The 17,822-nt window shown below is 46.8% G+C and overlaps 1 long non-coding RNA gene across 6 annotated transcripts in view; it reads right to left on the reverse strand.

The window, feature by feature from the left end:
• Positions 1–17,822, reverse strand: part of LOC122564460 (uncharacterized) — a 133,263-nt gene that overhangs the window by 57,603 nt on the left and 57,838 nt on the right. The gene's annotated exons all lie outside the window — the stretch shown is intronic.

Raw genomic sequence — 17,822 nt, forward strand, 5'->3', positions numbered from 1 at the left:
TGCAGCAGTGGGTACAATTACACCCCGATAGAGTGCAGTGGTGGGTATAATTACACCCCGATAGAGTGCAGAAGTGGACATAATCACACCCCGATAGAGTGCAGTGGTGGGTATAATTACACCCCGCGAAGTGCAGCAGTGGGTATAATTACACCCCGATAGAGTGCAGCAGTGGGTATAATTACACCCCGATAGTGTGCAGCAGTGGGTATAATTACACCCTGCGGAGTGCAGCAGGGGGTATAATTGCTCTCTGCGGAGTGCAGCAGTGGGTATAATTACACCCCGATAGCGTGCAGCAGTGGGTATAATTACACCCAAACAGAGTGCAGCAGGGGGTATAATTGCACTCTGCGGAGTGCAGCATTGAGTATAATTACACTCTGCGGAGTGCAGCAGTGGGTATAATTACACCCCAATACCGTGCAGCAGTGGGTACAATTACACCCCGATAGAGTGCAGTGGTGGGTATAATTACACCCCGCGAAGTGCAGCAGTGGGTATAATTACACCCCGATAGAGTGCAGCAGTGGGTATAATTACACCCCGATAGCGTGCAGCAGTGGGTATAATTACGCCCTGCGGAGTGCAGCAGGGGGCATAATTGCACTCTGCGGAGGGCAGCAGTGGGTATAATTACACCCCGATAGCGTGCAGCAGTGGTTATAATTTCACCCTGCGGAGTGCAGCAGGGGGTATAATTGCACTCTGCGGAGTGCAGCATTGAGTATAATTACACTCTGCGGAGTGCAGCAGTGGGTATAATTACACCTCAATACCGTGCAGCAGTGAGTACAATTACACCCCGATAGAGTGCAGAGGTGGGTATAATTACACCCTGATAGGCAGCAGCAGTGGGTATAATTACACCCCGATAGAGTGCAGCGGTGGGTATAATTACACCCAGCGGAGTGCAGCAGTGGGTATAGTTACACCCCGATAGAGTGCAGCAGTGGGTATAATTACACCCCGATAGAGTGCAGAAGTGGACATAATCACACCCCGATAGAGTGCAGCGGTGGATATAATTACACCCAGCGGAGTGCAGCAGTGGGTATAGTTACACCCCGATAGAGCGCAGCTGTGGGTATAATTACACCCCGATGGAGTGCAGCGGTGGGTATAATTACACCTCGATAGAGTGCAGCAGTGGATATATAATTACACCCCGATAGAGTGCAGCAGTAGGTATAATTACACCTCGATGGAGTGCAGCAGTGGGTGTACTTACACCCCTATAGAGTGCAGCAGTGGGTACAATTACACCTCGATAGAGTGCAGCGGTGGGTATAATTACACCTCGATAGAGTGCAGCAGTGGATATATAATTACACCCCGATAGAGTGCAGCAGTAGGTATAATTACACCTCGATGGAGTGCAGCAGTGGGTGTACTTACACCCCTATAGAGTGCAGCAGTGGGTACAATTACACCCCGATAGAGTGCAGTGGTGGGTATAATTACACCCCGCGAAGTGCAGCAGTGGGTATAATTACACCCCAATAGTGTGCAGCGGTGGGTATAATTACACCTCGATAGAGTGCAGCAGTAGGTATAATTACACCTCGATGGAGTGCAGCAGTGGGTGTACTTACACCCCGATAGAGTGCAGCAGTGGGTACAATTACATCCCGATAGAGTGCAGTTGTGGGTATAATTACACCCCGCAAAGTGCTGCAGTGGGTATAATTACACCCCAATAGAGTGCAGCAGTGGGTATAATTACACCCCGATAGAGTGCAGCAGTGGGTATAATTACACCCCGATAGCGTGCAGCAGTGGGTATAATTACACCCCGCGGAGTGCAGCAGGGGGTATAATTACACCCCGCGGAGTGCAGCATTGATTATAATTACACTCTGCGGAGTGCAGCAGTGGGTACGATTACACCCCGATGGAGTGCAGCGGTGAGTATAATTACACTCCGATAGGGAGCAGCAGTGGGTATAATTACACCCTGCGGAGTGCAGCGGTGGGTATAATTACACCCAGCGCAGTGCAGCAGTGGGTATAATTACACCCCGATAGAGTGCCGCAGTGGGTATAATTACACTCTGCGGAGTGCAGCATTGGGTACAATTACACCCCAATAGAGTGCAGTGGTGGGTATAATTACAACCTGCGGAGTGCAGCAGTGGGTATAATTACAGCATATGGAGTGCAGTGGTGGGTATAATTACACCCCATGAAGTGCTGCAGTGGGTATAATTACACCCTGATAGAGTGCTGCAGTGGGTATAATTACACCCCGCGGAGTGCAGCAGTGGGTATAATTACACACCGCAGAGTGCGACAGTGGGTATAATTACACCCCGCGGAGTGCAGCAGTGGGTATAATTACACCCCGCGGAGTGCAGCAGTGGGTATAATTACACCCCGCGGAGTGCAGCAGAGGGTATAATTACACACCGCAGAGTGCAACAGTGGGTATAGTTACAATCTGCGGAGTGCAGCATTGGTTACAATTACACCCCGATAGAGTGCAGCGGTGGGTATAATTACAACCTGCGGAGTGCAGCAGTGGGTATAATTTCAGCATATGGAGTGCAGTGGTGGGTATAATTACACCCTACGGAGTGCAGCGATGTGTATAATTACACTCCGATAGAGTGCAGCAGTGGATATAATTACACCCCGATAGAGTGCAGCAGTGGGTATAATTACAATGTGCGGAGTGCAGCAGTGGGTACAATTACACCCCGATAGAGTGCAGCGGTGGGTATAATTACAACCTGCGGAGTGCAGCAGTGGGTATAATTACAGAATATGGAGTGCAGTGGTGGGTATAATTACACCCTACGGAGTGCAGCGATGTGTATAATTACACTCTGATAGAGTGCAGCAGTGAGTATAATTACACCCCACGGAGTGCAGCAGTTGGTATAATTACACCCCAATACAGTGCAGCAGTGGGTATAATTACACCCCGATAAAGTGCAGCTGTGGGTATAATTAGACCCAGATAGAGTGCAGCGGTGGGTATAATTACACCCCGATAGAGTGCAGAGGTGGGTATAATTACACCTCGATAGAGTGCAGCGCTGGGTATAATTACAACCTGCGGAGTGCAGCAGTGGGTATAATTACACCCCGATAGGGAGCAGCAGTGGGTATAATTACCCCCTGTGGAGTGCAGCGGTGGGTATAATTACACCCTGATAGAGTGCTGCAGTGGGTATAATTACACCCCACGAAGTGCAGCAGTGGGTATAATTACACCCTGCGGAGTGCAGCAGTGGGTATAATTACACTCTGCGGAGTGCAGTAGTGGGTACAATTACACCCCGATAGAGTGCAGCGGTGGGTATAATTACAACCTGCGAAGTGCAGCAGTGGGTATAATTACAGCATATGGAGTGCAGTGGTGGGTATAATTACACCCCGCAAAGTGCAGCAGTGGGTATAATTACACCCCGATAGAGTGCAGCGGTGGGTATAATTACACCCCGATAGCCTGCAGCAGTGGGTATAATTACACCCTGCGGAGTGCAGCAGGGGGTATAATTGCTCTCTGCGGAGTGCAGCAGTGGGTATAATTACACCCCGATAGCATGCAGCAGTGGGTATAATTACACCCCAATAGAGTGCAGCAGGGGGTATAATTGCACTCTGCGGAGTGCAGCATTGAGTATAATTACACTCTGCGGAGTGCAGCAGTTGGTATAATTACACCTCAATACCGTGCAGCAGTGGGTACAATTACACCCCGATAGAGTGCAGTGGTGGGTATAATTACACCCCGATAGAGTGCAGAAGTGGACATAATCACACCCCGATAGAGTGCAGCAGTGGGTACAATTACACCCCGATAGAGTGCAGCAGTGGGTATAATTATACCTCGATAGAGTGCAGCAGCGGGTATAATTACACCTCGATAGAGTGTAGCAGTGGGTATATAATTACACCGCGATACACTGCAGCATTGGGTATAATTACACCTCGATAGAGTGCAGCAGTGGATATATAATTACACCCCGATAGAGTGCAGAAGTGGACATTATCACACCCCGAAAGACTGCAGCAGTGGACATTATCACACCCCGATAGAGTGCAGCAGTGGGTATAATTACACCCCGATAGAGTGCATAAGTGGACATAATCACACGCGATAGAGTGCAGCAGTGGGTATAATTACACCCCGATAGAGTGCAGCACTGGGTACAATTACACCTCGATGGAGTGCAGCAGTAGGTATAATTACACCCCGATAGAGTGCAGCAGTGGTTACAATTACACCCCAATAGAGTATAGCGGTGGGTATAATTACACCCCGATCGAGTGCAGCAGTGAGTGTACTTACACCCCGATAGAGTGCAGCAGTGGGTACAATTACACCCCGATAGAGTGCAGTGGTGGGTATAATTACACCCCGCGAAGTGCAGCAGTGGGTGTACTTACACCCCGATAGAGTGCAGCAGTGGGTACAATTACACCCCAATAGAGTGCAGTGGTGGGTATAATTACACCCCGCGAAGTGCAGCAGTGGGTATAATTACACCCCGATAGAGTGCAGCAGTAGGTATGATTACACCCCGAAAGAGTGCAGAAGTGGACATAATCACACGCCGATAGACTGCAGCAGTGGGTATAATTATACCCCGATAGAGTGCAGCATTGGTTACAATTACACCTCGATGGAGTGCAGCAGTAGGTATAATTACACCCCGATAGAGTGCAGTGGTGGGTATAATTACACCCCGATAGAGTGCAGAAGTGGACACAATCACACCCCGATAGAGTGCAGCAGTGGGTATAATTACACCCCGATGGAGTGCAGCAGTGGGTACAATTACACCCCGAAAGAGTGCAGTGGTGGGTATAATTACACCCCACGAAGTGCAGCAGTGGGTATAATTACACCCCGATAGAGTGCAGCAGTGGGTATAATTACACCCCGATAGCGTGCAGCAGTGGGTATAATTACACCCCGATAGAGTGCAGTGGTGGGTATAATTACACCCCGCGAAGTGCAGCAGTGGGTATAATTACACCCCGATAGAGTGCAGCAGTGGGTATAATTACACCCCGATAGCGTGCAGCAGTGGGTATAATTACACCCTGCGGAGTGCAGCAGGGGGTATAATTGCTCTCTGCGGAGTGCAGCAGTGGGTATAATTACACCCCGATAGCTTGCAGCAGTGGGTATAATTACACCCCAATAGAGTGCAGCAGGGGGTATAATTGCACTCTGCGGAGTGCAGCATTGAGTATAATTACACTCTGCGGAGTGCAGCAGTGGGTATAATTACACCTCAATACCGTGCAGCAGTGGGTACAATTACACCCCGATAGAGTGCAGCAGTGGGTATAATTACATCCCGATAGAGTGCAGCAGTGGGTATAATTACAGCCCGATAGCGTGCAGCAGTGGGTATAATTACGCTCTGCGGAGTGCAGCAGGGGGTATAATTGCACTCTGCGGAGGGCAGCAGTGGGTATAATTACACCCCGATAGCGTGCAGCAGTGGTTATAATTACACCCCGATATCGTGCAGCAGTGGGTATAATTACACCCTGCGGAGTGCAGCAGGGGGTATAATTGCATTCTGCGGAGTGCAGCATTGAGTATAATTACACTCTGTGGAGTGCAGCAGTGGGTATAATTACACCTCAATACCGTGCAGCAGTGGGTACAATTACACCCCGATAGAGTGCAGAGGTGGGTATAATTACACCCTGATATGGAGCAGCAGTGGGTATAATTACACCCCGATAGAGTGCAGCGGTGGGTATAATTACACCCAGCGGAGTGCAGCAGTGGGTATAGTTACACCCCGATAGAGTGCAGCAGTGGGTATAATTACACCCCGATAGAGTGCAGAAGTGGACATAATCACAGCCCGATAGAGTGCAGCGGTGGATATAATTACACCCAGCGGAGTGCAGCAGTGGGTATAGTTACACCCCGATAGAGCGCAGCTGTGGGTATAATTACACCCCGATGGAGTGCAGCAGTGGGTACAATTACACCTCGATAGAGTGCAGCGGTGGGTATAATTACACCTCAATAGAGTGCAGCAGTGGATATATAATTACACCCCGATAGAGTGCAGCAGTAGGTATAATTACACCTCGATGGAGTGCAGCAGTGGGTGTACTTACACCCCTATAGAGTGCAGCAGTGGGTACAATTACACCCCGATAGAGTGCAGTGGTGGGTATAATTACACCCCGCGAAGTGCAGCAGTGGGTATAATTACACCCCAATAGTGTGCAGCGGTGGGTATAATTACACCTCGATAGAGTGCAGCAGTAGGTATAATTACACCTCGATGGAGTGCAGCAGTGGGTGTACTTACACCCCGATAGATGTGCAGCAGTGGGTACAATTACACCCCGATAGAGTGCAGTTGTGGGTATAATTACACCCCGCAAAGTGCTGCAGTGGGTATAATTACACCCCAATAGAGTGCAGCAGTGGGTATAATTACACCCCGATAGAGTGCAGCAGTGGGTATAATTACACCCCGATAGCGTGCAGCAGTGGGTATAATTACACCCCGCGGAGTGCAGCATTGAGTATAATTACACTCTGCGGAGTGCAGCAGTGGGTACAATTACACCCCGATGGAGTGCAGCGGTGAGTATAATTACACTCCGATAGGGAGCAGCAGTGGGTATAATTACACCCTGCGGAGTGCAGCGGTGGGTATAATTACACCCAGCGGAGTGCAGCAGTGGGTATAATTACACCCCGATAGAGTGCCGCAGTGGGTATAATTACACTCTGCGGAGTGCAGCATTGGGTATAATTACACTCTGCGGAGTGCAGCATTGGGTACAATTACACCCCGATAGAGTGCAGCGGTGGGTATAATTACAACCTGCGGAGTGCAGCAGTGGGTATAATTACAGCATATGGAGTGCAGTGGTGGGTATAATTACACCCCATGAAGTGCTGCAGTGGGTATAATTACACCCTGATAGTGTGCTGCAGTGGGTATAATTACACCCCGCGGAGTGCGACAGTGGGTATAATTACACCCCGCGGAGTGCAGCAGTGGGTATAATTACACCCCGCGGAGTGCAGCAGTGAGTATAATTACACACCGCAGAGTGCAACAGTGGGTATAGTTACAATCTGCGGAGTGCAGCATTGGTTACAATTACACCCCGATAGAGTGCAGAGGTGGGTATAATTACAACCTGCGGAGTGCAGCAGTGGGTATAATTACAGCATATGGAGTGCAGTGGTGGGTATAATTACACCCCATGAAGTGCTGCAGTGGGTATAATTACACCCTGATAGTGTGCTGCAGTGGGTATAATTACACCCCGCGGAGTGCGACAGTGGGTATAATTACACCCCGCGGAGTGCAGCAGTGGGTATAATTACACCCCGCGGAGTGCAGCAGTGAGTATAATTACACACCGCAGAGTGCAACAGTGGGTATAGTTACAATCTGCGGAGTGCAGCATTGGTTACAATTACACCCCGATAGAGTGCAGAGGTGGGTATAATTACAACCTGCGGAGTGCAGCAGTGGGTATAATTTCAGCATATGGAGTGCAGTGGTGGGTATAATTACACCCTACGGAGTGCAGCGATGTGTATAATTACACTCCGATAGAGTGCAGCAGTGAGTATAATTACACCCCAAGGAGTGCAGCAGTTGGTATAATTACACCCCAATACAGTGCAGCAGTGGGTATAATTACACCCCGATAAAGTGCAGCTGTGAGTACAATTAGACCCAGATAGAGTGCAACGGTGAGTATAATTACAACCTGCGGAGTGCAGCGGTGGGTATAATTACACCCTGATAGAGTGCTGCAGTGGATATAATTACACCCCGATAGAGTGCAGCAGTGGATATAATTACACCCCGCGGAGTGCACCAGTGGGTATAATTACAATCTGCGGAGTGCAGCAGTGGGTACAATTACACCCCGATAGAGTGCAGCGGTGGGTATAATTACAACCTGCGGAGTGCAGCAGTGGGTATAATTACAGAATATGGAGTGCAGTGGTGGGCATAATTACACCCTACGGAGTGCAGCGATGTGTATAATTACACTCTGATAGAGTGCAGCAGTGAGTATAATTACACCCCACGGAGTGCAGCAGTTGGTATAATTACACCCCAATACAGTGCAGCAGTGGGTATAATTACACCCCGATAAAGTGCAGCTGTGGGTATAATTAGACCCAGATAGAGTGCAGCGGTGGGTATAATTACACCCCGATAGAGTGCAGAGGTGGGTATAATTACACCTCGATAGAGTGCAGCGCTGGGTATAATTACAACCTGCGGAGTGCAGTGGTGGGTATAATTACACCCCGATAGGGAGCAGCAGTGGGTATAATTACCCCCTGCGGAGTGCAGCGGTGGGTATAATTACACCCTGATAGAGTGCTGCAGTGGGTATAATTACACCCCATAGAGTGCAGAAGTGGGTATAATTACACCCCATGGAGTGCAGCAGTGGGTATAATTACACTCTGCGGAGTGCAGCAGTGGGTACAATTACACCCCGATAGAGTGCAGCGGTGGGTATAATTACAACCTGCGAAGTGCAGCAGTGGGTATAATTACAGCATATGGAATGCAGTGGTGGGTATAATTACACCCTACGGAGTGCAGCGATGTGTATAATTACACTCCAATAGAGTGCAGTGGTGGGTATAATTACACCCCACGGAGTGCAGCGATATGTATAATTACACTCCGATAGAGTGCTGCAGTGGGTATAATTACACCCCATGGAGTGCAGCAGTTGGTATAATTACACCCCAATACAGTGCAGCAGTGGGTATAATTGCACCCTGATAAAGTGCAGCTGTGGGTATAATTAGATCCAGATAGAGTGCAGCGGTGGGTGTAATTACAGCATATGGAGTGCAGTGGTGGGTATAATTACACCCTACGGAGTGCAGCGATGTGTATAATTACACTCCGATAGAGTGCAGCAGTGAGTATAATTACACCCCAAGGAGTGCAGCAGTTGGTATAATTACACCCCAATACAGTGCAGCAGTGGGTATAATTACACCCCGATAGAGTGCAGAGGTGGGTATAATTACACCCCGATAGAGTGCAGCAGTGGGTATAATTACACCCCGATAGGGAGCAGCAGTGGGTATAATTACACCCCGATAGGGAGCAGCAGTGGGTATAATTACACCCTGCGGAGTGCAGCAGTGGGTATAATTACACCCAGCGGAGTGCAGCAGTGGGTATAATTACACCTCGATAGAGTGCAGCAGTGGTTATAATTACACTCTGCGGAGTGCAGCAGTGGGTATAATTACAGCATACGGAGTGCAGTGGTGGGTATAGATACACCCCATGGAGTGCTGCAGTGGGTATAATTACATCCTGATAGAATGCTGCAGTGGGTATAATTACACCCCGATAGAGTGCAGCAGTGGGTATAATTACACCCCGATAGAGTGCAGCGGTGGGTATAATTACACCTCAATACCGTGCAGCAGTGGTTACAATTACACCCCGATAGAGTGCAGCGGTGGGTATAATTACACACCATAGGGAGCAGCAGTGGGTATAATTACACCCTGCGGAGTGCAGCAGTGGGTATAATTACACCCAGCGGAGTGCAGCAGTGGGTATAATTACACCTCGATAGAGTGCAGCAGTGGTTATAATTACACTCTGCGGAGTGCAGCAGTGGGTATAATTACAGCATACGGAGTGCAGTGGTGGGTATAGATACACCCCATGGAGTGCTGCAGTGGGTATAATTACATCCTGATAGAATGCTGCAGTGGGTATAATTACACCCCGATAGAGTGCAGCAGTGGGTATAATTACACCCCGATAGAGTGCAGCGGTGGGTATAATTACACCTCAATACCGTGCAGCAGTGGTTACAATTACACCCCGATAGAGTGCAGCGGTGGGTATAATTACACACCATAGGGAGCAGCAGTGGGTATAATTACACCCTGCGGAGTGCAGCGGTGGGTATAATTACACCCAGCGGAGTGCAGCGATGTGTATAATTACACTCCGATAGAGTGCAGCAGTGGGTATAATTACACCCCGCGGAGTGCAGCAGTTGGTATAATTACACCCCAATACAGTGCACAGTGGGTATAATTACACCCCGATAAAGTGCGGCTGTGAGTACAATTAGACCCAGATAGAGTGCAGCGCTGGGTATAATTACACCCTACGGAGTGCAGCTATGTGTATAATTACACTCCGATAGAGTGCAGCAGTGGGTATAATTACACACCGCGGAGTGCAGCAGTTGGTACAATTACACCCCAATACAGTGCAGCAGTGGGTATAATTACACCCCGATAAAGTGCGGCTGTGAGTACAATTAGACCCAGATAGAGTGCAGCAGTGGGTATAATTACACCCCAATACAGTGCAGCAGTGGGTATAATTACACCCTGATAAAGTGCAGCTGTGGGTATAATTACACCCCGATAGAGTGCAGCGGTGGGCGTAATTACACCCCGATAGAGTGCAGAGGTGGGTATAATTACACCTCGATAGAGTGCAGCGGTGGGTATAATTACACCCCGATAGGGAGCAACAGTGGGTATAATTACCCCCTGCGGAGTGCTGCAGTGGGTATAATTACACCCCGATAGAGTGCAGCAGTGGGTATAATTACACCCCGCGGAGTGCAGCAGTGGGTATAATTACACTCTGCGGAGTGCAGCAGTGGGTACAATTACACCCCGATAGAGTGCAGCGGTGGGTATAATTACAACCTGCGGAGTGCAGCAGTGGGTATAATTACAGAATATGGAGTGCAGTGGTGGGTATAATTACACCCTACAGAGTGCAGCGATGTGTATAATTACACTCCGATAGAGTGCAGCAGTGAGTATAATTACACGCCACGGAGTGCAGCAGTTGGTATAATTACACCCCAATACAGTGCAGCAGTGGGTATAATTACACCCCGATTGAGTGCAGCGGTGGGTATAATTACAACCTGCGGAGTGCAGCAGTGGGTATAATTACACCCCCGCGGAGTGCAGCAGTGGGTATAATTACACTGCGGAGTGCAGCAGTGGGTACAATTACACCCCGATAGAGTGCAGCGGTGGGTATAATTACAACCTGCGGAGTGCAGCAGTGGGTATTATTACAGCATATGGAGTGCAGTGGATATATAATTACACCCCATGGAGTGCTGCAGTGGGTATAATTACACCCTGATAGAATGCTGCAGTGGGTATAATTACACCCCACGGAGTGCAGCAATGGGTACAATTACACCCCGATAGAGTGCAGCGGTGGGTATAATTACACCCTATGGAGTGCAGCGATGTGTTTAATTACATTCCGATAGAGTGCAGCAGTGAGTATAATTACACCCCACGGAGTGTAGCAGTGGGTACAATTACGCCCCGATAAAGTGCAGCTCTGGGTATAATTAGACCCAGATAGAGTGCAGCGGTGGGTATAACTACACCCCGATAGAGTGCAGCGGTGGGTATAATTACACCCCGATAGAGTGCAGCGATGTGTTTAATTACATTCCGATAGAGTGCAGCAGTGAGTATAATTACACCCCACGGAGTGTAGCAGTGGGTACAATTACGCCCCGATAAAGTGCAGCTGTGGGTATAATTAGTCCCAGATAGAGTGCAGCGGTGGGTATAATTACACCCCGATTGAGTGCAGCGGTGGGTATAATTACACCTCGATAGAGTGCACCAGTGGGTATAATTACACCTCGATAGAGTGCAGCGGTGGGTATAATTACACCCCGATAGAGTGCAGCGGTGGGTATAATTACACCACGATTGAGTGCTGCAGTGGATATAATTACACCCCGATAGAGTGCAGCAGTGGGTATAATTACACCACGATAGAGTGCAGCAGTGGGGATAATTACACCCCGATAGAGTGCAGCAGTGGGTATAATTACACCACGATAGAGTGCAGCAGTGGGTATAATTACACCCTGCAGAGTGCAGCGGTAGGTATAATTACACCCCGACAGAGTGCAGCGGTGAGCATAATTACACCCCGATAGAGTGCAGCAGTGGGTATAATTACACCACGATAGAGTGCAGCGGTGGGTGTAATTACACCCCGCGGAGTGCAGCAGTGGGTATAATTACACCCCGATAGAGTGCAGCGGTGGGTATAATTACACCCCGATAGAGTGCAGCAGTGGGTATATAATTACACCCCGATTCAGTGCAGCAGTGGGTACAATTACACCCCGCGGAGTGCAGCGGTGGGTATAATTACACCCCGATAGAGTGCAACAGTGGGTATAATTACACCCCGATAGAGTGCAGCAGTTCTGGAAAGCAGCCCATCACTACCTATCCAGTGCAACTATGGATGGTCGATAAATGCTGGCCAAACCAGCAAAGCCCACATGCCATGAACGAATAAAACAAAATCTTCTTACGACTAACTGAAGAATGCCCTCAATTAACAAAGCCTGTACGATTCATAATGGATTACTATGAAGTCACGACAGTTCAAGGTAGGCCCATACGCCTACCGCTAACAATATTGTGGGAGTTCCCATTTCTCTGCATCAGAGAACCTGATACTCGTTTCTCCCAAGAGATTCTGGAGCTGCATTTGGTGGACCCTCCCCCACCCTCACATTTGGGTTTTCCACATTAATTTGTGCTCTACCCAGTCAGTTCGATTTCTCCAATCCCCAAGGAGGTGCGTGGGGTGGAGGTGGGTGAAGCGGGAGCAAGTCAGAGAGGCAAGGGGTAGTCGGATACGTGACTTCCAAATAGGTATGCTCTGAATATCCATACTCCCTTAGCGGGTATGGTTGTACATGAGGATAACAAAGGACAAAACCACAGCTTGATAACTAGTCCTGGGATTAAACTTTAAAAAGACCCATTTTAAATGCCTGGTTTCCTGTTGATAGTGCAGTGACTTACATGAATACTGCTGCACTCTTTTGCATGTTGCTCTGTGCTCAGGGGTCACTGCCAAACTTTTGACCCGTTTAGACCAGATAACATCTAAGAACTGTCCCCGGTGGGAGTTTATAAAAAGAGATAGTACGCCGCATGAGTATCATAACCACATGCTTGGCAGTTGTATTTGTTAATCTCTGTTTAAAGTGGCACCGTTTTCAACAAAATCAGTTGGCAAACAATTTTTATTTAGCCATGAGGAACTGTTTCGTTCTCTCCATGACCGCATTTTTTTCTGAGTCAAAATCCTGGAATTCCCTCCCTAGCAGCACTGTGGGTCTACCTCCAGCACATGGACTGCAGCGGTTGAAGAAGGCGGCTCACCACCACCTTCTCCAGGGCAATAAGGGACAGGTAATAAACGTTGGCCCAGGCAAAGACATGCACATCTCACAAGTGAATTTTAAAAATGTGAAAATGGCGAGCAAATGTGTTTTGGCACGACAAAAATCCAAAAGAATCATTGATGCTGCAAATCAGAAACAAGAACAAAAATTGTTGGGAAAACTCAGCAGGTCTGGCAGCATCTGGGGAGAGAAAGCAGAGTTAATGTTTCGGTTTCAATGACCCTTCTGCAGAACAGTACATGTTGATATAAGTTGCGTGTTGTGCCTGAAAATAAAGCAAGACCTACTAAATATTGCTATAAACAATGTGCTCCTTTAAACTTTGCAGACTGGAAATGAGGCACTAAATGCAGTCAGCACATTAGCAACATCTAAAAGCAACATACTTCATAATCGTCAGATCTCTCATAACATTGGTCATAAAATAGGAGACAAACAGTCCAGACCCAGCAGTGTGCAATTTACACATACCAGTGCAATATCTCTTTTGTTCCTCAGCCATCTCCTGGGACAGTCAGAAAAAATCCTGAGGAAAAAACCTTTTAGCAATTTCAGAAGAAAGAACACAGGGAAATTCCTTTCTGAACTATGATGGCAATCAAGTTCATGCCAGAAGATAACTGTGACATTATTGACAGAGCTACCCATCTAAAGCTTGAGAGACTCATCATTCTCAGAATCTCATCTTGCTTTTTCACAGTGAATGGGAGGATATGCTCTTTCATAACAAGATCATTAAATCCTGCTGTAGCCATTGCATTTATTATATTATATCATTGATCACTTGTGAATTTGCTCAAAGAGTGATTTCAATCAAGTCACCTTTTCCCTGCTGCTTTCTGGCTGAGATTTCTGCTTTCCCTCATTGAGAGATATTTTTGTGAACAAGGAGAGGGGAGTGAGCTGTATCTTCTGACCTCACGGCCATTTGAATCAGCGGCTGGCTTAAAGGAAGCAGGGGTATTCTGAAATCAGAAGTGTGTTGATTTTTGCTAATTGTATAGTGCTCATTCCTATTTGCAATTCTTTAGATAACAAAACCATCTTGTACCCATGTGCAGTAAGCTTTGGATGAGAAGCAAGCTTGTGCTGCAAAGAGCACCAGTCAATGACCATCTCCAACAAAGGAGAGAATCTCACCACCTCCCCTTGACATTACCATCGCCAAATTCTCCACCATTAGCATCCTAATGGTCACCACTGGCCAGAAAGTGAGCAGGACCAGCCATTTAATATTGCAGTGAGACCTATTATGGTAGTGTCCCTCCCTTTGGGTTTCTGGCCTGAGTGCAATTCCCACCTGCTCCAGACGTGTCTTATCATGTCTGCACAGTGAGCTTAGAAACACCTACAAATACTGCAGATCTAGAAGTGGACCAGAGATTGGATAGAACACAGCATGTGGATAATCTCGTAAAAGCCTTTTGTACCACCTCGAAGGCACAAGGCATGAGTATGGTGGAACACTCTCCACTTGCCTGGACTTGCGCAGCTCCAACAACACTCAAGAATTCAGCATTGGACAGGACAAAGCAACCTGTCTGACAGTCACCCCAATAACTAGCTCACTTACTCCACTGCAGTCTTAGGGTTGACGAGATATAAATTGTCAAGGCTTCTTCATCTGGATCTCACAAACCTACAAATTTTACCAGCTTGAAGGACAAGGGCAGCAGATTCAGAACAATGGACAGAACACAGGTTGCCACCACATGATATAGAAATATATTACTGATTCTTCAACATTGACGGATTAAAATCTTAGAATCCTTCCTTAAAGCACTGTTAGCTAACCTACAACAATATATGGCAGTGGTTCAAGAAGGTAGCTCACTGTCACCTTCTTAAAGACAATTCGGGATGGGCAACATATGGTGAGCTTGCCGCAACACCCATATTGCAGAAATGAATTTTAAGAAAGTATAATCTTAACTGAGCCTATCCATTTGAGAGCAACAGTTATCTATTATAAACTGCATATGAGATAGAAATATTCAAAAGGCAAATATGTATTTTTTTTGTATATGTTTAGATTCTGACTCACTGTTGCTGAATTAATGCACTTTGAGGTGAAAACTGTTAGAAGCATAATTGGATCGGAGGACTGAGAACTGACCTGATAATTCTTATGACAGAAAATCAATCCATCCTTTAACTTAGATTGGTTTTCACTTGTCAAGAAAAATAGTGCAGCTATCACCAGTGAATACCACCATGGTTGAAATGTAAATATCTGAATGGTCTTGACAAGATGGATGCATAAAGGATGTCCCTCTCTAGAACTAGGGGAGCATATATTTAAAATTAGAGTTCACCCTTTCAGGCCAGGTGTGAGAAAAATGTCTTTCTTAGAGTGTTGTGCTACTTTGGAACTCTCTGCTTCAAAAGGTGGTGGAGGTGTGGGTCACTGAGCATTTTTACAAGAGAGACGGATAGATTCTTGTTTGGCAGGAGAATTTGGGGTTACCAGAAGTAAGTGGAAATGTGGAATTCAAAGCACAAGCAAATCTTATTGAATAGCAGAGTGGCCTTAAGGGTCCAAATGATCCACTTCTGTTCCCATTTCATATGCTTGAGAGTTATGTTGACAAGAATGTTCACATTAACAATTTTGGAAATCAAAGTAAAGAAACAAGCATTGTGGCATCAATTTGACCAACTTCAAATCTCTGGGATTAAACACGATTAAATTCCAGTGAAAAACTGTGCCTGCAAAGAGCTGTGTTCAGATTATTTTCATTGGTGCCTGCTCACAGTGCTGTCTAATCTGTGAGTTGAGCTAAGTCTGTGTAGGAGCTGATGAAACACAAATGCATTCTTTCCTCGGTCTTTCGATAGTGCCATCACTTAAGGGACTTAAATATACACATGGAACCAACATGATTTTGCATTAGTGCAGCAATGAAATCTGTAGTGTAAAGATTATATACAAGAGTATTCAAGGTCTATGATTAGATTCCTCACAGTGTGGAAACAGGCCCTTCGGCCCAACCAGTCCACACCGACCCTCCGAAGAGTAACCCACCCAGAACCATTTCCCACCTAACACTAACACTAGTGGGCAATTTAGCATGGCCAATTCACCTGACCTGCACATCTTTGGATTATGGGAGGAAACCCACAGGGAGAATGTGCAAACTCCACACAGGCAGTCACCCGAGGCTGGAATTGAACCTCAGACCCTGGTGTTGTGTGGCAGCAGTGCTAACCACTGAACCACTGTGCTGCCCAATGACCTTGTAACCAAAAGTTTAGTCCAGGAGGTAGTTTTTAAAGAGTGACTCAATTGTAAAAGAAGTTATAGAGTCATAGAATCATACAGCACAGAAACAGACCCTTCAGTCCAACCAGTCCACACTGACCATGCTCCCAAACTAAACTAGTCATACTTGCCTGCATTTGGCCCATATCCCTCTGAAACCTTTCCTATTTATGTACCTGCCCAATTGTCTTTCAAATGTTGTAACTGTACCTGTATCTACCACTTTGTGTGGCAGTTCGTTCCACACATGGTTAGAGAGGTAGAGACATTCAGAAAGAGAATGCCGACCTTAAGGCCTAGACAGTCAAAAGCATGGGTGTTAACGGTGGGCAAAAGGAAACTGGGATGTGTAAGAGGCCGCAGTCAGAGGACTGCAGTGCTTTGAACTGTCAAAAGTTTGCGAGTGGTTTGAGGCCTAATAATTTCTTACAAAGATTCTCTATAACTACAAACCTTTTTTTGTTGCATCCACTAATTTTTCCCTAATTTTAAAATAACCAATTTTTTGACAAGTGATCTGTCCACAAGCCAATGATTGATCTAACCACCTTGAGCCAGCTGTGCGACTCGCCCACTGATTCACTGAACTATCCAGGAAGCACCTGGCATTATTCAGCAAATTTCCAGCCTGAATGATGTGGAGGTGACAGACAACTTCAGTGTGCTACCTATTCTGTTAGCCTGGCTTATTTCCCTTAACCTTTGATCTAGACAAGAACTCTGGTGGTCTGGGAAGGAGGAGCATTGGGAAAAAATATACAAGCCTATTAAGTATTTCCTCAGAATTATGCTAATTGAATGTAGCTGCATCAAATAATTCTTATAAGAGGAAATACATGGCTTCCTCAAGCTGTATAAACAAGCTATTTTTTCTGGTAGCTGTGTCATGTTTTTTTAATGATGTACACATATTCAATGGTGAGTCAAGTGATTCATTCATGCTTTAGTCAGCATAGCCTATAGCAACTTTCCACATAAGTTTTGAACAATTCAGTATTTGTTTCTCTTATCTCTGTCAGCCACATTTTCTCCCAACACTAACCTGTCAGAATACATGCAATTTCTAAGCATAAGAATTTCAAGATGTCTACAATCCAGTGCTAATCACAAAGCTTGAGGCTACCCAGGTCTTTTTTATTACTGGATTAACGGGTTCAACAGTCCTGTCCTTTCCCAAGTCAACTTTCCCAGCAGCAAGATGCTGATCACTAGTTCTACTGAGGTGATTTATCCCACATCATCAACTTCCCAAAGCTACTGGTCTCTTCGGAATTTAGGCATGGCAGGAGACTCTAAGAAGGACAGTGGAAATGGTTTGAGG

The sequence above is a fragment of the Chiloscyllium plagiosum genome, unplaced genomic scaffold (assembly GCF_037043375.1).
Source record: "Chiloscyllium plagiosum isolate Xiang-an unplaced genomic scaffold, Cpla_swu_hap1 HiC_scaffold_34, whole genome shotgun sequence".
NCBI classification, from domain to species: domain Eukaryota; kingdom Metazoa; phylum Chordata; class Chondrichthyes; order Orectolobiformes; family Hemiscylliidae; genus Chiloscyllium; species Chiloscyllium plagiosum.